The sequence below is a fragment of the Globicephala melas genome, chromosome 21 (assembly GCF_963455315.2).
Source record: "Globicephala melas chromosome 21, mGloMel1.2, whole genome shotgun sequence".
Taxonomy (NCBI): Eukaryota; Metazoa; Chordata; class Mammalia; order Artiodactyla; family Delphinidae; genus Globicephala; species Globicephala melas.
Genome location: NC_083334.1, coordinates 12,798,214 through 12,826,130, shown reverse-complemented (window position 1 = coordinate 12,826,130; position 27,917 = coordinate 12,798,214). Strand labels below are relative to the sequence as shown.

Genomic DNA, 27,917 nt, shown 5'->3' with positions numbered 1-27,917 from the left:
ATAAATAAATAAAATTAATTTAAAATAATAATAATAATAAATGTCTGTTATTTAAGCTACCAGGTCTGTGATATTTTGTTATAGCAAACAGAGCAGGCAAACACAATCACAGACTCAAAGAAAGGCAAAACTACAGAGACAGAAAGCCTTTAAGTGGTTGCCAGGGCTTCAGGTTGGAGCCGTTGGAGGCACGAAGGAATATTTTGGGGGTGATGGATCTGTCTTCATTGTGGTGGTGGATACATCACTATATGTGTTTGTCAAAACTTATAGAACTGTATGCTAAAAAGGGTGAATTTGACTATGTGTAAATTATATCTCAATAAACCTGACCCCTAAAAATGTTATGTATGACAGCAAGATACAAAGTCAATGCCTGGAAAACAAATGAGTAGAACAATGAACTGGCTTAGATGTAAATGGGCAAAGAAAAAGACAACAAAATAATAAATAATTAGGAATATTGAAAGTAATCAAAAATAGGAAAAACTAGTTTCTGGTGAGAAGCCATTCAGGAGAAAACGATCAGGAGCTTTCTGTGGGCTACAGGTTTAATACATACACATACTCTGACTAAAGAGTACACAATACACAGTGCTCTGTGTTTGTTGCTATAACAGCTAAAAACTTAAGACAGCCTTAAGCAGAACTCATTAGAAATATGGTGCCCTCTACACTATCAGGGAAATGTTGCTCAGTCCTTGGCATGCATAAAGAAAGATATTGAGAAGTACTATAATAAAATTTAAAATAATTAAAATATAGAAATAATATAAAGTATTATGGAAAACTTAGAATAAAGAGAAAGACACCATTATCTAAACACAATGTAAATCTAAAATAGATTACTACATAAATAATATGTTTCTGGTAGAAAATTACCATACCTAGATGAACCAAAGGAGAAAATGAATAAGAGCCCCATTTTCAAAATTTTAAAATTCTGACAAAATCAAGTAAATTTTAATTAAAATAATAACCAGATACTACTGTAAGTCTATCAGGCTAACAAAGAAGACGTTATGACAACACTCAGTTATGGCAAGAATGTGGATCAGAGGAGATTCACAGTCTATTTTGGTGGAGTGAAAAGAGGTTCAAATACTTTGTAGAGCATTTTGGCAGCATCCGGTGAAGCTAAAAGCAGGTATACTCCCAAGACCTGGCAATTTCACAGGTAAATGCCCTAGAGAAATTTTTGCACGTTTGCTTAAGAATCTGTATAACAGTATTGTTTACAAGAGCAAAATATTTGGGACAGAGTAAATATCCCTTATCAGATTAGATAAATTATGTCATTGTCACACAATGCAATAGCCTATAGAAGTTAAAATAAATGAATTAGAATTATATGTATTCTGTTTTTTGATAAACCTAAAAAAAAGAAAAACAGGATGCAGCATAGTGAGAAAAGCAAATTACATAATGATTCGTATAGTATGTATGATACCATTATCTGAAAAACATACAATATACACACACTTGTATGTTGATATATACACATATACAAAAACTCTTCAGAATGTGTGTGTGTGTGTGTGTGTATTTCTCCGCAAAAGAGAAAGGACTACATAAGGGACATCTCTATTTGTAGCGTTCCTCCCTCCTGACCCCCCGTAATTTTTTTCTTTCAGAATTTAGGAAAGAAAGAGGGAGGGCAGGAGTAAAAGAGGAAGGAAGGAAGGAAGGAAAGAAGGAAGGAAGGGAGGGAGGACCTAAAGTAAGACAAAGCTTTGTGGTAGATTCCAGGGGGATTAAAAATTGCTCTATATACTTCTCTTCATATTTGAAGTATTTTATACCAAAAAACGAATACTTAGTCCTTGTAAACAATTCAGAAAATACATAGTGTTAAAAAAAAAAAAGTAATCCCTCATTTTAAAAAATTAATGTTAGGGCTTCCCTGGTGGTGCAGTGGTTAAGAGTCCGCTGCCAATTCAGGGGACACGGGTTCGTGCCCCGGTCCAGGAAGATCCCACATGCAGCGGAGTGGCTGGGCCCGTGAGCCATGGCCGCCGAGCCTGCGCGTCCGGAGCCTGCCCCTGCGCGTCCGGAGCCTGTTCTCCGCAACGGGAGAGGCCGCAACCGTGAGAGGCCCGCGTACCGAAAAAAATAAAATAAATAAAAAATAAATGTTTACATTTTGCTGCATATTTTTCCATGTGCCATACTTTCATTAGCCTGCATGTTATATACATAATTTTTTTGGTATCCTTTTCGAAGAGGCCAAAATTTCTCAAAAATGTTCTTCTGATTCATGAGGTGAATGATACTGAAGTCCGTTTTTTCTCTCTTTGGGACGGCTTCTTACCTTAATTCTACACTATTTTCTCACAGTTCCACAGTCCTGTTTGCAGATTTGGTGGCTTGTCCTTCGCCCCACTCAGTCCACTTGGGGGCTGTCTCAACCCATCTGAGATCTACTGTCGAACGGAAGACGACACGCACAGTTGCCAAACCAAGTCTCCCTGTTCGTCTGGCATTCGCTGAGGGCACCCTCGCTGTCTGAAATGAGAACACTCAGAACGGCACCGTCCGACCTTCTGACACTCTTACTCTACGTAATGCAGGAGAAACTACAGTTCCCGCGGGGCTCTGCTCCTGGGTGCCCGCCTCCACCCCTGCGCCTGCGCATTCTGAGCATGGACTACAACTCCCAGACTGCATCGTGCTGCCGCCCTCGCCCCTCTACTTCCTGCTGGGGCGTTTCGTGAGTGACAGCGTCTCTGCGAGTCCAAGAAAAGTTAAAGGTGGGCGGAGTTTGTGGGCTGCTCGGGAGGCCGTTAGGAGTTGCTTACTTTCTTTCTGTCACAAGAAAGCAGCAGGTCTGCAGCAGATTTCTGATGTGCAGCTGCCTAGATATCGGGTGTGCACGGGCTTGGCTTTTCTGAACCGGGAGAGGGGTCTTTCAGGCACCTGCACAGGTGGTCACGCCTTGCGCTGGTCCTTGCAGTCAGCTTGTCCTTGGAGTTGTCCAACATCCTTCCCAGGGCGCGGGACAGGCAGACAGTCCTGGGTTTTACTGGAGTGGTGGGTTTTTTTCCTTCTTTTCTTTATATCTTCGCAGGCATTTCATGGGAAATTAGTAGACTGTAGAGGAGGCTGCAAGTCAGATATTTTACCCTGGAAATCCACGCGCGTTTCTTGAAAGATTGCGCCTATAGTTTCGTACTTTGTTTCGGTTGGGCCTGGGATCCCTGTTTTCATGATCTTTCAACTAGTAATTGTTAATGTGCTCTGAAGACAGAATCCTGGAGGAATGCCTGTATTTAAGGGGAAATAAGTCTCCTAACGCACCTCTTGACTGACACCCTTGATATATGTAGTTAATATATGTGATATGACATGATTAATAAATGTAATGCGTGGGAAACTACAGTCCCCACCCCATCCCGCTGAAAGCAGAAACGCTCCAGTTCCCGAGTGGGGAATGTCAGAGAGAAATGGGCTGAAGAGCGAATGGCAGGTGGGAGGTGAACAATTACAGGTGACCACAAATTGCTTTTTCAAAAAATGTGTTCTTGTTGAGGAGAAAGCTGGATGGTGGGTTGAGACCCAGCTTTGCCATTTATTAACTCTGTAATTTCGTACACGTTTGCTCACCTCTTTGAATATCAGTTTCCTCATCTGTGAAATAAGGATGATTTTACCTTTCCTCCCCACATGACAGTTTTTGTGAAGGCAAGTTAAAGTATATGTGAACATACTTCTTAAACTCCATAATCACCCAAAAGTGAGCTGGTAATGATAGTAATGTGGCAAGTGTAATGAAAGGCCAGGGCAACTAGAAACACCAGTTAAAAGAAGGGGTGAAACTAATGACAATGGGGTCAAGGCTGAAGAATAAAGCAAATGAATCTGGGAAGGGCCTGAGATTCTGGGAGAAGACAGATGGGTCAGCTGGCAGTATCTCTCTCTTTCTGTCTTGTTGCTGAGCTTGAGAAAGGTAGGAGCCACATCTGATGTTCACAGTTGTCTGCTTGATGTCTGACACAGTGTCCAGCACGTGGTGCCTTTGCTCTTACCTTCCCTTTGCCTGGAACACTGTTACCCCATGTTATCAGTCAGGATTCTCTAGAGAAACACAGCCAGTAGGAAATGTGTGTGTGTGTGTGTGTATACACACATATATGTATATATTAATGAGTATACATACATATATGTATACTCACTATATATATGCATGTATACTATATGTATACAGTATACACATACATATATGCACATATGGTAGCACATACACACACACATATATAAGCTATACTAAGATTTGTTTCAAGGAATTGGCTTCTGTAATTGTGGCAAGTCTGAAATCTGTAGGCAGGTTGGAAACTTAAGTGGGAGCTAATGTTGCAGTCTCGGGGCAAAACTTCTTCTATCTTGGGGAAACCTCAGTTTTGCTTTTAAGGCCTTTCAAGTGATTGGATGAGGCCCACCCACATTATGGAGGGTAGTCTCCCCCTTACAGCTTGTAGATGTTAACCACAGCTCCAAAATAGCTTCACAGCAACATCTAGGTGAGTGTTTGATTAAATAGCTGGATACTATATTCCAGCCAAGTTGACACATAAAACTGACCATCATATCCTGGAAAGTCTTTGCTCAATATTATGTTTTCATAACATTTAAAATTGCAGTCCTCCACACACACAGCCTTACATTCCCTACTCTCCTCTTCTTTTTCTAATGTTTCCCTTAGCACCTATTATCTTTGATCCATTGCCCTATTTTTGATTTCTTATGTTTACTGTCTTTCTGCCCCTTGTAGAATATAAGCTCCACAGGGCAGGGATTTTTGTGTGTGTTGTTTACTGATGTATCCTCAGCACGTTGAATGGTACCTAACGCACAGTAGGCCCTCAATACATCTTTGTGAATGACTGAAGGAATTTTGAAGGTGGCTACTCAGTAAATACTTGCAGAATACTTGGAGGGTTTCATCCTGAAGTATTCCTGAACAGACTCTCTTGAAGGGTGGAAGGATAGTAGATTGCAGGAAAAAAAGGAATAATTTCAGAGTTCATATCTAGGAGGTGGAAGAAGTGAAGAAGCAGCAGATCAGGGTGTGCGTTCCCTTTGCCCTGTTACTTAGCTGTGTGACTTTGGGCAGGTTATCTAATGTCTCTGGGTCTCAGTTTCTTCATTGGTAAACTGAGAATAATAATGCTTAGTACACAGGGTTCCAATAATGAAGAATTGATGTAATAATAGGTTTAGCCTAGGACCTGCCACATAGTGAGCAGTAAGAGGTAGCTGTTGTCAATGTCATCATTATTATTCAATATGAAAGTGGAGACATTAATAAGAATCATTGAAGTAGACTAAAAGTAAAATTATTGGAATTTAAAAGATGAAGGGCCTGTGAGGTTGGGATGCTAAAGTCTGAAGTGATGTTAATACACAAGTTTGGGTCCTGCAGAGAGTTAGGGGCATAGTTCACTTTAGGTCAGGGTCCTTTAATTTTGTTTCAAAACAGAATGAACGTCTTTCAGTGTATGCAGCCCAGAAAACAGATTAATTGACACCAAACCCTTCAGTTTGCCCCAGGCTGCCATTTTAACTGCAGGGCTAATTGGTTCCAGGTCAGAGGTCCCATTCATTTGCTTCCTGCCGACACTTGAGAGAAAAATGTACATTTTTGCTGCTGACGTTTTTTGCTCACCAGGATTCTTTTGTTTTCTCCTGAGGTTCTTGCTTTGGGCAACAAGAGAGATGGTAGATTCCAAAACAGCTTTCTATCTACCCTGACCCAACTCCACCATAATTATTACCATATACAGCTAACAGGCGTTTTTAAAAAGATCCAAAGGAATACATACTCACATTGAACCCAGTGCATGTCTTGTGGCTTACCTATTGATACAAACAGAATTTCTAGTTTTGGTCCCCTCTGATAAAACATAATAGTTTTTCCGATATGTGGGTTGTGTGTTCGTCAGAAAAATACTAATTTTGAAAAACATAGTGTGGACCTGGTCATTCTGTGACATCATGTCTGATTTTAGCTCCTTGGGAGGAAATATTTATAGTCACGAAGACAAGTAGATTTCATGTAGAAGAAAGATGAAGGCCGGATGTTTGAGGTTTTTCTTCTGGTCTTTCTGCTTCCCATAGTATCTGACTACAGCTAGTTACAACGTTTCATGTTTGTTTAAGGAGTGGGCAGATTGTGAAAAAATAGACAGTTGGCTGCAGCATTCTGAGCTATGTTTTTGCTTCTTGATTTCTGCTTTGCTCCGTTGTTATAAGAAATAAACGGGAGTGAGAGCCACGTTTAAGAATGATAGATTCTTTCAGCAGTTCTTTTTTTGACCCAAGGTCATTTCTTCACATAGAGGACTGTGGAATTTGGAGTAACATTTTTTTTGAGTGTCATCCAATTGTGGATGGCTGGGCTTTGGTGGGGAATAGTGGTCACCTCGACCTTCCTTCAAGATTACAAGATAATTTCTTGTCTAACCGTTAGGGGTGGGTCAAAAAAGGATCACTGTTCTGTGCTGCTTCCCAAGTGAAAAAAAACCCACTGATTTAAATGGAGTTCCTCCTTGCTTTCCTGTGTATTTTGTTTGAGACATGCTCATAATAAAGAATCAAAACAGTACTTTCACATTTATTATTTTCAAATTAAGGATAATCAAATGTCAGTTTAATTCAATGTCAGATTAAGACTGATTGATGTCCTGTCCAAAGCATTAGCATATCTTGATAAATCCTTTTCTAATAGGAATAACCTTGGATGAGATTGGGTGGGACTTAACACTTCGTTTTGTTTTCTTGGTAGGTTGTCCATATCTGTATCCTTTCTGATAACTAAAGCACCTAGCAGAGATGGAAGCCTCACCTCCTGAGTTAACCTCGTTTCAAAGCCTCAGGCCTTTCACTGCATAATCCCAGGAGGTGTCATCCACATCAAGCTGTGAGTGTTTTTCAAGGAGGGGACCTTGATGACTTATTTCCATCATTTTCCTAAAAGGTGGATAATTGATGTTCTATTTTTACCTTGTTCTTTTCATTCCTGAGATATGACAGTTGTGGTCACTTTTTGAGTGAAATTGGGATTGAGTTCCCATGGTTCCCTCCACTTTCCAGGGACACTCTGGCTCTGAATGTTTGTGCTTACCTGACTCACTATCTCAGCCTCCATGGAAGGACCCTTTGTTTTATCTTGCCAGATTTTCACCAGACATCTTTTTTTCGAACTCTTGCTTCCTTTCATGTGTGTGGTTCCCCTCACCTTTCCAACTCACATGGAGTCCAAGGTTTTACTTCTTGGGCCTCTTTTCATTTAGGCTCTCCAAGGAAATTAAAATTTTCGTCTTTAGCATACAGGGCAGTTTAGCCTTACATGCCCACCTCAGCTTTGGACTTTATGTTTGTATATCCAAAAATCATATTAACGTATCCTGCTCGCCAAGGTTCATCTACCCCTCAGTACTGACAAGAGTTTCAAAATTTTGAGTCTTTTCTCCCTTCTCTATCATTTATTTTAAGTGGATACGAGTCTTACTTTCTAGCTGATATGAATTATACTTCCTTAAAAAGAAGACAAGTAATTTTTTTAATTTAAAGTACTTTTTACCCAGCTAGATAGATTATCCTCTTCATTATTTAACTTGATAAATAAATACTGGACCCCTATTAGGTCCCAGGCAAAGATAATAGGTATGGGAATATAACAGTGAACAGGACACAAGAAAAGTCCCTTCCCTCATAAAGTTTACATTCTAGGGAGAGACGTACAATAAACACATATACAGATTATATAATGACAGGCAATGGTAAAGGATTAGAAAATGATGGGACTGTTATTTTTGATAGGATGCCTAGGGAAGGTCTTTTAGAGCAAGTGTCGGGTTCCAGAATAAAGTGAGGAAATGAGCCACACAAACATCTTGGAGAAGAACATTGCAGAGAAGGACATAGCAAATCCAAAGGCCTGAAGCTGGAGGGAGCCGTGGAACAGCAGGGAGGGCAGAGTGACTGGCACCCATGAGAGATGGCAAGAGTGCTGGGTGAAGACACTGCAGAGGAAACCAAGGGCCAGATCATATAGAGTCTTATAGTCTAAGGAAGGACTTTGGATTTTATTTTAAGTGTGATGGGAAGCCATTGGAGAGTTTTGTGCAGGAGAGTAACAAGATGTGGCTTATAGTCCGTATTTTACTTTTGTTGAGATGTATGTCATATACTGTAAAACCTGCCCTTTTAAAGTGTACGATTCAGTGGTTTTCATACAGTCACGTGATTGTGCGACCTCCGCCACTATATTATTCCAGAACCTTTTGTCATCCCCCAGAGAAACCTCTTAGCAGCGCCGGCGAGCAGTCACTCCCCATTCTCCTCCCCCAGGCCCTCGAAACCCCTAACCTACTTCCTGTCTCTATGGATTTACTGATTCTGGACATTTCACAAAGGAATCGTATAACATGTGGTGTTCTGTGTCTGGCTTCTTTCACTTAGCATAATGTTTTCAAGGTTCACTCATGTGGTAGCATGTATCAGTATTTCATTCCCTTTTACAGCTGAATAGTATTCTATTATATGGATATACCACATTTCATTTATCCAGTGATGGATATTTGGGTTGTTTCCACTTTTTGGCAATTATGAATAAAGTTGCTATGAGCATTAGGGTATAAGTTTTTGTGTGGCTGTGTGTTTTCACTTCTCCTGGATAATATAACTAGGGGTGGAATTGTTGGATCATGCGGTGACTCCATACTTAACGTCTTAAGGAGCTGCCAGACTGTTTTCCATGGCAGCTGTGTGAGGGTTCTCATCCTCACCAACACTTATTATTTTCTTTCTTTTGATTATAGTCATCTAGTGTGTGTTAAATGGTATCCTATTATGGTTTGCTTTGCATTTCCCTAATAAGTATGAAAAATGAAGTTGCGCTTCTTTTCATATGCTTATTGGTCATTTGTTTATCTTCTTTGGAGAAACGTCTATTCAAATGTTTTGCCCATTTTTTAATTGGATTATGTCTTTTTATTGTTGAGTTTTGTCCTTTATATATTCTCAATAATAGACCCTTGTCAGACATGTGATCTGCAGGTTTTTTCTCCCCATTCTGTAGGTTGTCTTTTCACTGCCTTGGTAGTATATATTGAAGCAAGTTTTTAATTTTGTTAAGTCCAAGTTATTTATTTTTTCTTTGATTGCTTGTGCTTTTGGTTTCCTACCCAAGAAACCATTGTCTAACTCAGGGACATGAAGATTTATATCTACGTTTCTTTCTAAGAGTTTTATAGTTTTAGCTTTCATATTTAGATCTTTGATCCATTTTGAAGTAATTTTTGTAAATAGTGTGAGGTAGGGCCCAAATACATTCTTTTGCACATAGATATCCAGTTGTCCCAGCATCATTTATTTAAAAAACTATTTCTGGGAATTCCCTGACAGTCCAGTGGGTTGGACTCGGCACTTTCACTGCCGTGGGTCCAGGTTCAATCCCTGATCGGGGAACTAAGACCCCACAAGCCACACGGCATGGCCAAAAAATAAAAATAGGGGCTTCCCTGGTGGCACAGTGGTTGAAAGTCCGGCTGCCAATGCTGGGGACATGGGTTCATGCCCCAGTCCGGGAAGATCCCACATGCTGCGGAGCAGCTAGGCCTGTGAGCCATGGCCACTGAGCCTGCGCGTCCGGAGCCTGTGCTCCGCAACAGGAGAGGCCACAACAGTGAGAGGCCCGCGTACCACAAAAAATAAAAAATAAAAAAAATAAAAAGAATATTTCTCTAATTGAATTATCTTAGCACCCTTGTCAAAAGTCAATTGATCATCGATGTGTGGGTTTATTTCTGGATTCTTATTCTCTTCCATTGAGCTATGTATTATCCTTATGCCAGTGCCACACAGTCTTGAAAACTGTAGTTTTGTAATATGTTTTGAAATTGGGACATATGAGCCTTCCAACTTTGTTCTTCTTTTTCAATATTTTTTTGGCTATTTTGAGTCCCTTGAAATTCCACATGTACTTTATGATCACCTCATCAATTTCTGTAAAAAAGCCAACTCGGATGACTTATGCTTTAAAAGTAACACTACAGCTGTTTACATGGAGAACATATTGTAGAGAAACCAGTTAAGAGGTTACTTTTAGTAGTCCAGGTGAAGGATGATATTGGCTTGGAGCGGGGTGTTAGCTGTAGAATTGATAAGTGGTTAGAGTCTGAAGATATGACTCTCTGGGTTTGTAGATGGATTGTGGTGTGAGAGAAAGAGAGGAACTGGGGGTGATTAAAGGTTTTGATGTAGGCAACTGAGTGGACACTGTTGCCATTTACTGATATGGGGAACCCTCATGAAAGAGAGCAGGTTAGAGGACAAAAAATCAAGACTTTGCTTTTTACATGCAAGTCTGAGATGCCTATTAGAAATCCTTATAGGGCTTCCCTGGTGGCGCAGTGGTTGAGAGTCTGCCTGCCAATGAAGGGGACACGGGTTCATGCCCCGGTCCGGGAAGATCCCACATGCCGCGGAGCGGCTGGGCCCGTGAGCCATGGCCACTGAGCCTGCACGTCCGGAGCCTGTGCTCCACAACGGGAGAGGCCACAACAGTGAGAGGCCCGCGTACCGCAAAAAGAAAAAAAAGAAATCCTTATAGAACTGTCAAGTAAAAAATTATATGTGTATAATTCTGGAAGAGATCAGAGCGGTAATATAAGTGAGTGTGCAGATAGTATTCGATATCTTGGGACTGAATGAAGTGATTAAAGGAAGGAGTATGAATAGAGAAAAGAAGAGTTCTGAAGATGTATTGCAGGGTACCCCAACTTTGAGAGGTTGGAAAAAGGAAGAGGGTGCAATAAAAGAGATGCAGATAGCTGCAAAACCAGGAGAGTGTGTGTGTGGTATCTTGGATGTGATGGGGAAAAAGATGGAGGAAGTGAGTAATTGTGTCACAAACTGTGAGCGTGAGTAAAATGAGGACTGAGAGTCGTGTGTTGGAGTTCACCGAAGAACTTGATTCAGCAGTGTTGGGGACAAGAGATTGGAGTGAGTTTGAGAAAGAATGGGAAGGAATGAAGTGGAAATGGAAGACTCTTTCAAGGAGTCTCTCTTCCCCCCCTCCTTTTTTTCTTAATTTGTTTTACTTACAGACATTTTCATGAACAAAAGTAGCAGGAAGGGAGACTTTCACTTCTAGCCAAGATGGAATAACAGGGACCATTTTTACTTTCTTGCACGAAACAATTTAAAAATGGACAAAATATATGAAAGAGTGGTTTGAAAGACTTTGGGCAACAGGCAACAAAAGACAATGATGCCTGAGAGGCAAGAAAATAAATGAGTGAGACATATGACTGCTACAGCTTACTACCTTAAGAGAGTTTTCAGGTCTCAGCACAGGGAGGGGGACAGAGCCTGGTGGACTCCATGAGTTGAGGAGATAGAGCTGAGAGTCTAGGGAGACCAAGGTGGCTGGAGGTCACAAAACAGAGTACTGGAGAGAAGAGAGCACTGAGAGAGAATTTCAAAGATCTGCAGAGGGTCCCTCTTGATTTTTTATCCGAATACTCATCCGAATATGGTCCCTCTAAAACGATTAGCAGAAACAGTGTCTGGTGCTCACACAGTATTGGTAACAGTGCCTTTTTCCTCTATCCACAGTGGAAAACAGCAAGATGCACATGGCATTTGGTACTGTACCCAGAAGCTTTTGCCTCAGTGATGAGACTAATTAGCCATAGTTGGAACATTTCTGTGCTCTTGCCTGACAAGAACAAGATCTTAAAGGCAAGATCCAAAAAGATCAAATCATTTCCAAGTATCTTAACATCGCAGGACAAAGCTCAAGAATACTTACAGGAACGCTTTTTGTCATATTCAGCATTGTACTGAAGGTTGTAGAAACAAAACTGTCTTTATTTGCATGTGACATGCTTAACTGTATTATCTCTGTTGCACTACTCACCTTTGCCATTGTAGTGCCAAAGCAGCCATAGACAATATATATAACCAAACAAGCATGTCTGTATTTCAGTAAAACTTCACTTAAAAAACAAGCATCAGACCACATGTGGCCCATGGGCCATAGTTTGCAACCCTTGGTCTATGTAGAAAATCTCTTGGAATCTACAAAAAAGTTACTAGAACTAGTGAAGTTAGAAAGGTTGCAGGATACAAGACCAATACACAGAAACCAATTTTGTTTACATATATAAACAATGAACAATCAGAAATTGAAATTTAAAAATAACAATTCCATTTATAATAGCATCAAAAATATAAAATATTTTGGGATAAATCTGAAAAAGATGTGGAATATCTGTACACTGAAAACTATAAGACATTGCTGAGAGGAAGACCTAAGTGTGTGGAGGATCCTTATTCAATGGCATACATATATATGACTCAATATCGTTAAGATGTTAATCTCCTCAAATTGGTCTATAGATTTAACACAATCCAGATTACAATCTCAACAGGATTTTTTGTAGAAATTGAAAAATTGGTTCTAAAATTCATGTGGAAATGAAAGGACCTAAAACAATCAAAACAACTTTTATAAAGAAGAATGAAGTTGGAGGCCTAACGCTACTTGATTTCAAGGTTTATTATAAAGGTACAGTAATCAGGACAGTGTAATATTGTCATAGACAGAGACAAATAGATCAGTGGAGCAGAATGAAGATACCAGAAGTATTGCCACAGACATATGAACAATTGAATTTTCAACAAAGGTGCAAAGGGAATTCTGTGAAGAAAGGATGGTTTTTCCAGCCAGTGGTGCTGGAACAATTAGATACCAAAAAAAAAAAAGAAAAGAAAAGAGAAAGACTTCAATCCATATACCTCACACAATATACAAAAATTAACTCAAACGGATTATAGACAAATATGAAACCTAAAACTATGAAATTTCTAGACGAAAACATAGGATAAAACATTTATGACATTGAATTTGGCACAGATTTCTTAAATACAACACCTAAAGTACAATGCATAAAAATATTATAAATTGTACTTATCAAAATTTAAATTTCTGCTCTTCAAAAGACACTGTCAAGAGAATGAAAAGACTGCGATAAAATATTTGTAAATTATGCCAAGAAAGGATATATATCCAGGATATTAAAAAAAAAACTCTCAAAACTCAACAAAAAGAAACCAACTCAATAAAAAATGGGCAAAGATTTGAACAGACGCTTCACCAAAAAAAGTTTCTGGATGGCAAACAAGCACATGAAAAGATGCTCAACTTCATTCATCAGTAGGAACATGCAAATTAAAACCACAATGAGAAACCACAACTATTGGAATGGTAAAAAAAAAAAAATCTGATAACATCCCAAGTGTTGATTAGGATGTGAAGGGTCTGGAACTCTCCTACACTGCTGGTGGGGATGTAAAATTGTACAAACAACCTGGAAACAATTTTGCATTTGTTTTGAAATGATCCAGCCATTCCATCTAGGTATTTACCCAGGACAAATGAAAGCATATCTCTGTACAAAGATTTGTACATGAATGTTTATGGTAGCTTTATTTGTAATAGCCCTAAACTGGAAGTAACCCAAGCGTCCATCAACAGGTAAACGGATAAACTGTGGTATAAATAAATAATACTCAGCAATAAAAAGGAATGAAACATTTGTACATGTTGCAACATGGATGAATCTCACAAGTATTAAGCTATGTGAAAGAAGACAGACCAAAAAAAAGGAGTACATATTGTATGATTTCATTTATAAGAATTCTGGGAAACGCAAATGAATACATAGTGACAGAATGAAATCAGTGGTTGCCGGGAGTAAGGGGTGGGAGGGAAGGGATTTCCAAGGGGCATGAGGCAACTTTCAAGGATGATATGTTCACTATCTTGAATGTGGTGAGGGTTTCATGGGTATATACATATGCCCACTGTACATTATTAAATCGTACATATGAAATACATACAGTTTACTGTGTGCCAATTATAGCTTCAGTAATTTTCAGGATTCTGCTATTCTCTTTCAGGGAGTTTGGGGGTAAAGGGGAATCGAGAAATGCGGCGTACTTAGAAGGGGATATGGGATCAAGCATGGATTTTGGTTTTTTATTAAGTTGGGCTATGCTATAGCATGTTTATATTCTGATGAGGGGAGAGGACACACAGACGCAAAAGTAAGAGGAACTGACAGAGTCCTTGAGTGGGCAGGAAAGTCTGGGCTGGTATCCTGTGTGCGAAGGAGGCATGGGCCTTGCAGAAGAGGACAGCTCATCCACAAAGGGAGTAAAGACAAAGGCAAGAGTGAGGCTTGCTTGATGCCCACACTGGCTCTTTGTTAGTAATGATAATATCAACAATTACAACAATGAGAACAGTTAGTAGGCACTGTATTCATTAATAAAAAGAGTCACACAAATTCCGCAGGAATTGATTTTCTTTGATGATGTTTTCAACCAGGACACAAATGAGCATCTTGTTGGTACAGATATCTGGGTGTCTCCAGCTGAGAAGGGATAATGCCTGCAACTCCAGCTCTCCTTTGAAGCAATGCTCATTTGGTCTGAATTGGAGTAATCCATTGATAGAGAGAATGGAAAGTCCTCTGCCTGTGTATTCAGTGTAAAATTTTACTGCAATTCAAGTTTTTCAGTGTCAGTAATATTTTTATAAACCAAAACCTCTGTTCTCCTGTCCCCTTGTCGGTACCATCACCGTCACCCCCAGAACCATTGCAGCAAAACTAGCAGTAGCTACCAAAGTGATGCTAGACACGAAACGACTATCTCACTGCATCTTCGCACCAGCCCTATGGGGCAGATGTGCCATGAGCCCCTGTTAATAGTTGTGGAAAATGAGTCTTACAGAGGTTAGATTATTGCCTGAGGTCACATCTCCGAAGTATCAGAGCCAGAATTAAAATCCAAGTCCGTATGACCCCAAAATCCTTGCTCTTAACAAGAATTGTATGCTGTACTTACCTCCCCTTCTGAATGAGAAGTTTCACTGGCAAGAGTAGATTATATGGAATTTCCCTCTAATTCTTATTCATTGCAAGGGACCACCTTTTGACAATAATAAAGGAACTCAGATGAATGAAAATAATTCATTTTCAACATCCTGCCTCAGCAACTGTTTTCATCTTTCTCCATTTCCTTTCGATCCTTATCCATGTGTACATATTTCACATAGTTGTAGATGCAATGTTATATTCTGCTTTTATGGTTAATGTTATACCAGGCATTTTTCTTGTTGCTCTTTAGTCTTTAATGGATACATAATATTCCACTTCGTTAATGTGCTGTGATTTAATTAACCAAATCCCCTTGATGAACAAAAGTTTTTCCCAGTTTTTCAGTTTTATAAACTATGCAAACTGATTTTCCCCCCATCTTTTGTAATTTTTTTCAAAAGAATAAATTCCAAAGAATGAGATTACCAAACAAGAATTTGAACATGTTTATGTCTTTGGTACTTTAAAAGAGAGTGAAATTAGGAAAGTTTGTACCTTGGATGATGGTAGATAAATTTCATAACTGGCACAAACAGATGAATAGTTTAATTATTGTTCAGGAAGACCAAAATTGAAGACAAATGGGGAGTGACTGCTCAAGGGTACAGACTTTCTTTTTGAGGTGATGAAATGTTCTGGAATTAGATAGTAGCGATGGTTGCACGGCTTTGGGAATATACTGAAAACTGAATTGTATGTATACTTGAGAGGGGTGAATTTTTATGATATGTGAATTTAACTCAATAAAGCAGATATAAAAAATTAAAGACAGTTTCAGATATTCCAAGTAATGGTTTCAGCCCTTGCTAAATTACTATTAGAGTGTCCTGTATTTGTTTTTATATTTGGAAGCAGCGTTTCACAGAGCTTAAGCTCATCAGACTGCCAAATGGCATCACCGCTTAGCAGCTGCGTGACCCCTGGTGAGTGCTGTAGGTTGTGTCCTCTGGAAGCCTATCCCGAGACAGAGTTTGGGGTGCAGGATGTTTATGAAGGATCAGGACTTAGGAAGGCAAGGCAAGAGCAGGACTGGCTGGAGGAAGGGATGGAAGTGAGATGCAGGTCTGACACAGCCTCAGCCAACCCCGACTGTCAGTATCCTGCACTGGGCTGAAATGGCCAGGCCTTTTTTACAGGGAACTTGTGCAGAAGTTTGGTGTGTGCTGCCCCAGAGGGGGAGGACTGCAGGCCAGGGGTGCCCTGCACCTGCGGCCGACTCTGAAGGAGCTGATAGCAGAAGACTGACCACTCTGCTTCCCACAGGTGGGCAGCAAGACCGGACATCTGGGTGCAACATCTCCATGTCAATCACAAGAAATTGCTTTAACCGCTTTTGCCTCAATTTCTTCACCTGTTAAACTGAGATAATAATACTATCTACCTGTTAGGATCGTTAGAGAACGAAATAAGGCAACACATAGGGGACACTTAGAACAGTGCTTGTCATAAGTGTTCAAAAAATACTAGCGGTTATTATTTTATTATTCTATCATTATTTATAATACTATATATTATTAAATATAATTTATAAATATAATTTTATAATACTAAAATTATTAAATATAATATATAAATACTATCTATAGTATAATATTTGTTACTATCGTTATTAATGAATAATATAGTCAGTTTTGAAGAATTGTAATGTAGCATATATCCTGAGAAGGCTCTGAAGACCTCTTTTATTTTTTTATTTTTTAAAATTTATTTACTTATTTATTTTTTTTGGGCTGCATTGGGTCTTCGTTGCTGCGTGCGGGCTTTTTCTAGTTGCGGTGAGCGGGGTCTGCTCTTCGTTGCAGTGTGCGGGCTTCTCATTGCGGTGTCTTCTCTTGTTGCAGAGCACCAGCTCTAGGTGCACAGGCTTCAGTAGTTGTGGCATGTGGGCTCAGTAGTTGTGGCTCGCGGGCTCTAGAGAGCAGGCTCAGTAGTTGTGGCGCACGGTCTTAGTTGCTCCGTGCGTGTGGAATCTTCCTGGACCAGGAATTGAACCTGTGTCCCCTACACTGGCAGGCGGATTCTTAACCACTGCACCACCAGGGAAGTCCCTGAAGACCTCCTTTTTTCTTTTTTTTTTTTTTTTTGCTGTACGCGGGCCTCTCACTGTTATGGCCTCTCCTCTTGCGGAGCACAGGCTCCGGACGCACAGGCTCAGCGGCCATGGCTCACGGGCCCAGCCGCTCCACGGCATGTGGGATCTTCCAGGACCGGGTCACGAACCCGCATCCCCTGCATCGGCAGGCAGACTCTCAACAACTGCGCCACCAGGGAAGCCCTGAAGACCTCTTTTAAATAGACTTTATTTTTTAAAGCAGTTTTAGGGTCACAGCAGAATTGGGCAGAAAGTACAGAGAGTCTGCCCCCCAACACACATACAGCCTCTCCTACGATTCTGAAGGCTTCTGAGGAATGACATCTTTCTGAGATGGCTTGTGTATATTTTGAGGCCGGACTGGGCAGGCCTCTCATACTGCAAAGAATGAGTTGAATGATGTTCTGAAAGCTTCTCTGCCCAAGATTTCCCTGTGATCTGTCTCCTCCCGACTGATACTTCTATCCCATTCAGTCATTCTTGGTTGTTGACACCTCCACTGGTGAGATGGGGTTACTGGATCCTTCCTGCTCTGGCAGTTAGCTGAGAGCGGAACCTCATGTGAAGGAAATGAGTTCTGATAAACAGTTGTGGAATGGGGGAGCTCCCCAGTGCAGGGGCTCAAGGGCAGTGGGCCTGGATGTTGCACACAGCAAAGCCTGTGCATTTGTGGGGAGGGCAGTATGAACCCATGGGTTCCCTGCTTGTGGTTTGGGGGGTGTGGGGAATCGGGAGAGGAAGACAGATGCTCGGAAAGGGAGGAGGAGGGTAAGAGGAGCCTTTGCTTAGTCACAGCTTTACCAAGGGCTGACCCTTGGGTACAGCTCTGCTAGAGGAAGAACGGAAAGACAGCTTAGATTTTTTTACTTTTTAATTTTGGAATCGATTTCAATTTTATCCACATTGTATAGGAGAAAATTTCTAAGTGTTGAAACAGCTTTGCTTTGAAAAAAAATCATCCTACAGGTAAATGGACTTTGTATGAATGTTAACACATATAAATTCATGTAACCAGCTGCACAGTCAGCATACAGAACAATTCTACCATCACATAAAATTCCCTGTGCTGTATCTCTGTACTCACACTCACCTCTGGCAGCCACTGATCTGTTCTTCAACACTATAGTTTGAGACAGCTCTGCTTTGAATAATTTTGTCTTTTATCCTCATGGAGTTTGCGAAAACTGTGGGTTTTTGGGTCAGAGAGAAATGTTACCTCTTCCATTACTAAGTATGTGATTTGGGGAGGTTAACTTAATGAGACATGGAAAGAAGAGGTAACATATTTATAAGGTCCTGCCCGCTGAGGATAAGTCTGTCTTTGCCATCTTGGTATCTTTGCCTCACTCAACAGATCAGAGTGAAGTTAATGGCTGGTGGCGTGGGGATGGGGTGGTCTGGACTAAATGAGATAGTATATGTGAAGTACTTACAACACTGGTTGTCATATAAGAAACGTTCAAAAAATACTAGCTGTTATAATTTCATTATTACTCTGATGAAAAATATAGTTGGTTTTGTCCAGACTGTGCTGAAGAGTTGTGATGTAGCATATACACCAAGAAGGCTCTGAAGATGTTTTTAAAATATTGAGTTTATTTTTTAGAGCAGTTTTAGGTTCACAGCAAAATTGATTTACAATGAACAGGTAGAAAGTTACTTGAGGAAAGAAGATAAAGGGTTTGGGAGATGAGATGAGATGGTTAAAAAGTAAAAGAGCCAGCATAGGGTGTGTTTGAAGAGAGAGATTTGTTCTGTTTTGGGGGGACGGGGTTGAGACATGGAAAAAAAAAATCGGATGTAGTTGAATGCTGTGATCAGTAGGGCTTTTTTGCTGGATGAGGAGGATGTTATAGACATTTTGTTGTGTATTATAAAGGAAAATTTCTATGGCATTTTCAAAAGATGATATAAAGTTTTAAGTTGCTTTTAAATTATTTTTGGATATAATTTACTTATGTGTTCTGTTTTTTTTTTTTTTTTTTTTTTTTTTGCGGTGTGCGGGCCTCTCACTGCTGTGGCCTCTCCCGTTGCGGAGCACAGGCTCCGGACGTGCAGGCTCAGCGGCCATGGCTCACGGGCCCAGCCGCTCCGCGGCATGTGGGATCCTCCTGGACCGGGGCACGAACCCGCGTCCCCTGCATTGGCAGGCGGACTCTCAACCACTGCGCCACCAGGGAAGACCTGTCTTCTGTTTCTGAGGCAGACCTTGAAGCAGCACAACAGTCTTTTTTATTTATTATATTATACTTATTGTGATATATATTTTAATTAATGTGATATATATATGCAGATTTAATAAATACTATGTGCCAGGCACTGTTGAAGTGGCCTTATCAACCTTATCTCATTTAATCCTGAAAACAACCCTAAGAGATAGGTATTGTTATCAGTATTCCCTTTTATGGAAGAGGAAACGAAGATTTACAGGGGTTGAGTAACCCATTCAGAGCTATTAAATGGATTTGAACGCAGGCTTTCTAATGGCAGAAATCAATCCTTTAGCCATTATGCTATATTGCTGCCACTCAGCTTCAGATTTCTCATCTGTAAGATAGAGAATAATTCCTAACCCATAAAATCATTCTGAGGCTTAAATGAGATCATTATAACCTCCCTGAACGGTTTATTCTCATTCTTCTTTGATTCCAATTGTCCATTACCGTGCCTTGCACATAGAAGAGATTTCAATAAAAGCACTACCATTTTATGACTAAACTTATTCCATACCGACTCTAGGTTTTACGCCAAGAAATTATTGAGTTAATAATTACTGTGTTACCACTGGCGATACAAAGGTAAATAAGACAGTCCTTGCCCTGAGAGCTCAAAGTCCTGTGGGTTAAAAACACACAAAGAGATCATTCCCAGATATTGTGGGCAAGTGCAGTTAGAGCAGAAGTACAGGTGTATGGTCTGCCTGAAAGCTGTTTTAAAGGATAATTTGGAGTTCAGAAGGTAGGTGAGTAGAAAAAGGTGGGCTTAGGAACCCAAGACACCGATGGGAGAGTGGAAAACCAGTGGTATTTGGTGTTTGTTGCTGAAGCATAAAATGCTAAGCAAGAGGTGGCAAGAAATGAGGTTGGAGAGGTAAGCACCGTGTGTGCCATGTGGAAAAACTTGAACTCCATCTTGTCAGCCATTGTTTCCAAAACAGCTTTTTCCCCACTCTCTTTAAATTTTTGCCATATCCGTGTTGTCTCTATAATATTATTTAATACTAAAATCAGTTCATTTTTACTTAACCTTGGCCTAAGCAGTAATATCCCCGAAATCACAGTTTTGTTATACCAGTTTTATTTTTCTAATACACTTTACAATAAATGCATTACAATTAAAAACTTAGAAAATATTTATCCTTGGATCACTGAAAATCATCTCAGATACCCCTGAGGGAATGTGTACCATGCTTGTTCAGGTAAGCAGTGGGGAGTCCTTGGAGGGTTTTCAGCAGAGGAATGATTCAGTTAGATTTACTTTCTTTATGAAAAATGGAAATTTAAAAATTTTACATAGGAAAAGAATGAGCAAATAGGCATTTCTCATTACAGAATGTTCTCTTTAAGATTTAGGGTTTATATTCCCTTCTCTAGTCTATGGATCCCAGAGAAAAACTAGTTTGCCAGCTTAAGCCACAGTACTTCTTTTAAGAAGGTCCAAATGAACAAACACGTGTTTATTTTCCTAAGCAAATACAAAGCACTGTATTTGCTTAGAAAGTTTGCTCATCTGTATGATTTTGTGAGCCTATTGTTTTTATTCTAAGAGTTTTGTCTTTTTCTCTTTTATTCAATTTTGTTTTATAATCATGCTTCCAAAGTAAAATCTACAAAACAAAGTTTTTTTTCAGAGAAATCTAGTTTCTACCCTTCACCTCTAACTGGTTCCCTCAATCTAGGGAATTATTTTTTCAAATTTATTTGTGGTTTATCCTTCTATTTAAAAACATATATAAATATAGCTCCACCTTGCTTTATTCACACTGTATTCTGGAAACCACTCCATAGCAATACAGAGAGATGTTTTTCATTTAGAGTGTGGTTTTTTGTTTGTTTTTAATAAGTTCATCCTGATACTTTTTATTTATTTATTTATTTATTTATTTTTGGCTGTGTTGGGTCTTCTTCGAGGGCTTTCTTTAGTTGTCGCAAGCGGGGGCCACTCTTCACTGCGGTGAGCAGGCCTCTCACTATCGCGGCCTCTCTTGTTGCAGAGCACAGGCTCCAGAAGCGCAGGCTCAGTAGTTGTGGCTCACAGGCCCAGTTGCTCCACGGCATGTGGGATCTTCCCAGACCAGGGCTCGAACCCGCGTCCCCTGCATTGGCAGGCAGATTCTCAACCACTGCGCCACCAGGGAAGCCCCTGTTGCATTTTTTAATCGCCTTGGCACCTGGAGCCATGGAGGAAAGACCTGAACCTTCTCTGAAAAAAAAAGTTTTTTTTTTTTTTTTTTTTAACTTTTGTGACTTTGGCAACAGGGCCTGAAAGTGTCACAGGGAGAATAACTTTAGCATTACTACTTTAAGGCAGAAAATCATTTTAGCTCTATTGTTACCAGCTCAATCCTGTTTGGGTACCCAAAGTATTATGTTCGTAATCATGCAGGAGCCTGTGAATTCAATTAAAATCTGGTGTGACTTCCTGAAAATCACCATTTAGGATGACTGAATTCCTTTAACTTGATTGGGCAAGAGGGCACATGTCCTAAAACGTGCTGGAGTCTCTTCCTAGCACCTATTTCTTACCACCCAGAGTCCAAGAAAATAGTCCTCACCTTATGGTCATTAGTATTTACTGCAGACCCTCGACTTCCCCTGTGTGTTTTCTCAGCATCCTGTACAGGGAGCAGGTTGGGTTTGAATGTCACGGTTATTGAGCAAATTTGAAAATAGGTGGGTTTGTAGGAGTCAGAGTGAGAAGGGTAGCTGGTCTCGTAAGAGGAGTGAGAAGTTAACGGACTGTGGGAGGGATGAGTCATAGCTGCTCTGAGCTTCAGAAACAGCTCAGCGCGGCCAGCTGTGGGCACTCAGCCTTTTAGCGAGTGACTCTCTCCGTCCTCCCCCAAATGGGCTGGGACACAAATGAGTCGGGAGGTCCTGAAGAGGAAACTCCACATTTGAAAACTGTACCTTAGCCTCTTGGTTCCGCGCAGGGATGGTCTTTGAAAACTGGTCATAAGTCCGAGCTCACCGGAGTGACCTGAAGGAGGTGCTGCCAGGGTGACAGAGGCTGGAATACACAGAATCTCTCTCTTTTTTTTTTTTGCATGGGGTTAAGTGGAAGGATCTGCTGCTATTGCATATCCAAACCTAGGCCATCCCTAATGCTTCATCGTCTTTCTCAGTTCCGACAACAAAAAAAGTTCGCGTGTACATTTACACACCGCACCCTAAAAATTGTTGGGAGGAAAAAGTTTGTAATAAAAAGAGGCACAGCAGTGTGGTTAGGTTTCATGTGCACTGCCCTCAAACTAGTGATCTCATTGGAAAGAAGCTCAGAGACGTCAGAGGTGTAGAGGGAAGGAAAGGCAAGTTGCTCCAGGTTGGATCAACAATTCAGCATAACCATTCATCAGGAGTTGTCCCGGGAGACTCCTGGATCCCGCAGCTTTGCTGCCGGAAGCTGTGGCCCGTGACTTTGGTGAGGCTGTGAGGTTAGGTACAACGCAGGGGCGTAAATGAAGGAATGTTCCCTTTCTCCTCTCCATTGCCCTCCTTTCCTGTATCCTCTTAGTGTATCCTACAAGGATCCCAAATTGTCATTCCCTTCGTGGTTGAAGGACTCTACTGTAAAGGGCCCTTCAGTTCTTGGGCAAACACAGTTAAGATGAAGACCCTCTACTGAGGCCCCTGAGTCACAGCTCTGAGTTAAAAGACATTTGCTCTTGGGATCCTGGTGTCCAACTCTGCAGGCTTCAGTACTACTGTGTCCCTATAAGGGAACACAGATGAATACTATCCAGCATTCACATGAGAAACCCCAGCATGGTTGGCTTTCTCAGACCCACAGCTTGTTTCCTGTGGACATTACAATATGACAAATCCCAGAGTCTCTTCTGAGTAAGGTCCTCAGGTTTGGGACAAGGACAGAGAAGGGGTCAGCTTCAGCAACTCTGTGCACCAAACCCTATTGTGTAACCTTGTATTCTAGGCCCTAAATGTCCCCTCAGTCAAGGACATCTTGTTTCTGTGGAGAAAAATTAAATGAATACATATGACAATCCAGTGGCAAAAACAAAACCTTGACATTTTGTTTCTATTCTATTTTTATGACGGAAAGAAAAGCAAGACAGAGGGGTTGAATAGATAACAGAAGGAAATGATAATCACACCCATTATTTCTTTTCCTAATTCTAGAATCTATAATCATTACCCAAAATTCCTCCAGAACACAACTAAATACCATTAGGTTTGCACTTATTGTTACAGATACTTGGTGCAAGTATTTGGAATATGACCAAGTCTAGTGTGGTCAATCCTGAACAATCTAAAAAGAAGAAAAAGTAATAGCCGAGCAATAAACCAGCGTCTAATGTCTGCTCCTGAAATGCCCAGATAGAAAAGGACATGGGATATAAGTGAAATCTGCCAGGATCTCTCTGATCCCGTTAAGTGCCAAGCCAGTTTCGGGTCCACTGATCTGGCTTGCCAGGCGGATATGCACCTTCTCCCTTCACCCATCTGTGGGTGCCCCTCTTGGAGTGGTGCTACAACCTCACAAGCATGTATTTTGAGAATTTTAAGGAAAAAACTCGAACTCAGACTGATGGAGTTTTGCAATGTTAAAATATTATTAAAATTATGGTGTTCAGTACTTAATTCATTCAACTAACATGTATTGTCTGTACACTATATGCGCTGCTTGTTAGTTAGGCACTCACTTCTTGACCGTTAGATAACAGCACTGAAAAATCCACAGACTTTTCTCTCTCATTTTGCCTGGAGGGAATGAGGGCTTTGCACCCCTGCTGCACGCAGGTGTTTCCTTATTCAGAAAGAGGGCCGAAGGCTGCTCCAAACAGACAACTCTGTCATCTCAAGAACAGTTCTTTTTAGAGCAACTCTGCTGACTTGCTGTCCCTTTCTTCTCACATTCAAAACTGACTCTGTAGGTCTGGAGCTTAATTGGAGAAATATTTTAAATTCCACTGATAGGTGGCCCTTCACTGATTCTTGGAAGTGGAAAATATTTTGCTTTGGTCTGAAGCAGCTCCAGAGACAATGCACAACATTCAGCCTCTTGCACGGAGTGGTCAAACAGCTGCAGGTTATTACAGGAGCTGGAGAACATTCAGTATTTAAAATGAAATCTCTACACCTGACAGCAGCTGCAAACTCATCTATGCAGAAGGGAGAAATGGTTCCCATGAACAAGGGCCTTTGAAATGTTACACACCAGGACAAAGCCCTCCTGCTGTAGGGCAGGGTAAATTTGCCTGCATCCCACAATCATGCCATGTGCAATCTCTAATTAAATTTACTTATTTGGGTCTCCAAACTTTTTGTGTGTGCAGGCACAAGGGTTGGCTTGCCATCCACCTACTCTTGCTTTTGAAAAAGGTAGTCATGTGATGAACCATAAGTATTAATGAAGATACTCATTAAATAAAGTAATATATATTTAGAATAGTCATCGCTTCTGAACTTTCCTACATTAGCATCAAAATGCTTAGAAGGATAAAAAGGCATGAGAATTCCGGATAGGGCTTTAATTCTAAAGCGTAGAAAAACCAAATTAACTCTATCCCCAAGGCACTCGAGGGCATATTCCTCTTGCCCAGCAAAAACATAATCTTGGTCCCTAAGAATCATACCTGACATTTCTCTTGATTTAATTGATGCAAAAAAGGAGCAAAGCCACATTTAAATGAATGAACATGAATGCCTAATTATTATTCTTTTTTTTTTTTTGCGGTACGCGGGCCTCTCACTCTTGTGGCCTCTCCCGTTGCGGGGCACAGGCTCCAGATGCGCAGGCTCAGCGGCCATGGCTCACGGGCCTAGCCGCTCCGCGGCATGTGGGATCCTCCCGGACCAGGGCACGAACCCGCGTCCCCTGCATCGGCAGGCATACTCTCAACCACTGCGCTACCAGGGAAGCCCCCTGCCTAATTATTTTTATTGCAAATTATCTGCATGTTTTCCTTACCTTTGTGTGGCTTGCTGAGCCTTTCACAGTGTTCTTACCTGCATTATCTTATTTGAATTTCTCAGCAACCTTGTGAAGAAAACAGGTGACAGAAGTGACTGTCATCATTTTGCAGGTGAGGAAACTGAGGCTCCAAGGTCTCAGGGCTGAGAATTGGCAGTGGCACTCTGCACCAAAAGTAAGGATTTAATCTTTGCTGCCTTCCAGAAGGAGCCGAGGCTGTTTGTCAGTACAGACGATACGTGTGTGTGTGCCTTGGTATAAGTATGGAGACGAAAAGTAGCTGGAAGATTAAAAAAGAAAAACAAAAAAAGATATGGAAAATGGGCTAAAAGGGGGTGAGAATAACTAGAGAAGTTATGGAAAAGTGTGGTTCAATGCAGCAGAATCGGCCCCATGTGCCATAGGGTGAAAATATGAAATGAACAGCTATAATATGTGCTACGAGAATTCTTTGGTTGACACCCTAGCTAGTTGCTAGGCATTGCTTGTAGCAGATATTGTAGTTAGTACATGGAGTAACAATAAGACACAACTTTGAGATAACGTTAACCTCAATGAGGAAGTATCAAAAGATAATGAATGTAGTCAGTAAATTATTGCCTAAGGAGATAGAGATGCCCTAAGCTAATCCATGCTGTATATCAGGACATCTGTACGAACTTATCTGAGGCTGAACATAATAGGTGTTATTAACCTGGAGGAATACGAATCAATTGTGTTTGCTTTATCTAGGAAAGAATGACTGTCAATAGGAGGCGGGTGGCTGAACACCACCCTCTCAAGCCGGAATTCGGCAGTAAGGGTGGGGGGAAGGTGAGGGGGTGGGAGAAGGAAGTAACTGGCAGTCACTGAAATCCACTATTGTGGCACGGGATGCTTCATCAGGTGTTCCGGGGCCTGGGCATCCCTGTGCTCTGATTTCATGCTCGTCAAGCAGCCTCTAAGGGACCTGGAAAATGAGAAGGGGCTGCTGAGATTGGCGTAAACAGTCTGGAAAGACCTATTCCCCCTTAGCGTACAGTAGTAAACTAGCGTACAGTAGTAAACTAGCGTACAGTAGTAAACTAGCATTCTGCTTTAGATTTCAGGTCTTTGGGTATAGCTGGTGTGAGTCTGTCCTCCCATGATGCAACCAGTTCTGGGGTTTCTGCATCAGCAAAGCAGAACCCTGATCTTTAAGTGTGATGGGCATACCAAGGCTCTTTGCCCGTTTTGACCGTCCCATTCTGGTGGAAGCCAGCATCCTTGGATCACAGCTCTGCTGATCTCCCATAGTGACAGTGCACGCGGTGCTTTTTTCTTTTATTTAAATGACTAATTTGCTTGAGGCATGTAGGGCAGTAGTCTGGTTCAAGGGCAGCTGCAGCCGCATACTGGGACTGGAGAAAATAGGGGTTCTTGCCTTGGTGCTACCACTAGGCGCATCTTTGATATTTCTAAGTATTTAACCTAGGTCTAGGTTTCCTCATCTATACGTTGAAGGGATTTCACTATATGATCTTGGTAATTTGCCCAAGGTCACTAAGCTGATCAGTGACAACTGAACATTTACCCAGTTACCCTCCTCCAACTTTACTTCTCTCTTTGTAAATTTGGGAGCAGAGTGTGGGTTAGTGAGGGCAGGGAGAGTCCCAAGGGAATAGTGAGATAGTCTGAAGGGGATTTTCCTTCTCCTTAACTGGTTGGAATCAGGGTAGATTATGCACAGAATTTTGTTACCTCTATGAAGTCCTCATAAATCAAGAACGATTTCAACCGCAACACAGTCTCCCAACCTTCTTCATCCCACTGGACACATATAGAGAGTGATGATGATAGAAAATTGTATTTGTGTAAATGTGTGGAGCTGCACGTGGCCACCCCAAGGGATGAGGGACTCAATGTTTTGGCCCCGCCTGTAACCCATGTGCCCAAATACACTGTCTGGAATGCTGTGTCACGGGCCCTCTCAAACCAGGGTGCTACCAGGAGTAAAACTAGATTAAGTCATCTTCTCTTCTTGGCATCTGTCTCTTATTGGTAGGATAATTTCTCCTCACCCAAAACTGGAGATGCAGGTCACAACCTCCCTTTGTGCTCCACATACAGTGATGGTTTATTGTACAAAGGCTGCACGTAGGAGAGAATATGCTTCTTTGGTTTGGTGTCTCTCTGTAAAGGGAGGACTGTTGGCTTCTACACTGTTGCTTATTTTGTTCTTGCTTATTTCTACATTTATCATGACTATTGTCTTCTTTCAGCATGCTTTATTTAATGGTATAGTACGCTTTGTTCCTTAATGATTAACATCCTAACAGCTGGTCAGGAAGCGAAATTCCAGCATTCAATACATCCTCTCAGTCTTTCTGTATGTACCATAAAAAGCAGAGTCATCCTTATAACGTCTTTTCTAATAATATACTCAAATTTCAGGTCCCATCTCCAAATGTCATAATTTTGCATTGATAATAGATAGTAACTCACTTGAATGCTACCGTTCTAAGAGCAGAGATGTAAGATCAGTATGCATCAGTCTAGTTAGTACAATTTTTTCTTGCTGTTTATTTTATTTTTTGGCCACGAGGCATGTGGGATTTTAGTTACCCAACTAGGGATTGAACCCGTGCCCCCTGCACTGGAAGCGTGGAGTCTTAACCACCGGACCGCCAGGGAAGTCCCTTGTTTACTTTTTAAATGAAGTATAGATTATGTACAGTGAGTGCTAGTACATGTTTTGCACCGCC

General features: G+C 41.0%; 1 protein-coding gene and 1 long non-coding RNA gene across 3 annotated transcripts in view; one reads left to right on the top strand and one right to left on the bottom strand.

The window, feature by feature from the left end:
• LOC115839328 (uncharacterized) overlaps positions 1-2,557 on the bottom strand; it is a 48,303-nt gene extending 45,746 nt beyond the window's left edge. The window contains exon 1 of the long non-coding RNA XR_009560527.1: positions 2,312-2,557. This is a non-coding gene — a long non-coding RNA (uncharacterized lncRNA). The remainder of the gene's footprint in view (positions 1-2,311) is intronic.
• An 86-nt stretch (positions 2,558-2,643) lies between these two features.
• Positions 2,644-27,917, top strand: part of IRF2 (interferon regulatory factor 2) — a 133,752-nt gene continuing 108,478 nt past the window's right edge. The window contains exons 1-2 of one of the 2 annotated variants that reach the window (XM_060291343.1): positions 2,644-2,750; positions 6,782-6,916. The gene's annotated coding sequence lies outside the window, so the exon portion shown is untranslated. Of the gene's footprint in view, positions 2,751-2,900; positions 3,031-6,781; positions 6,917-27,917 lie in introns of those variants that run through there. The other variant, XM_060291344.1, reaches the window with a different exon arrangement.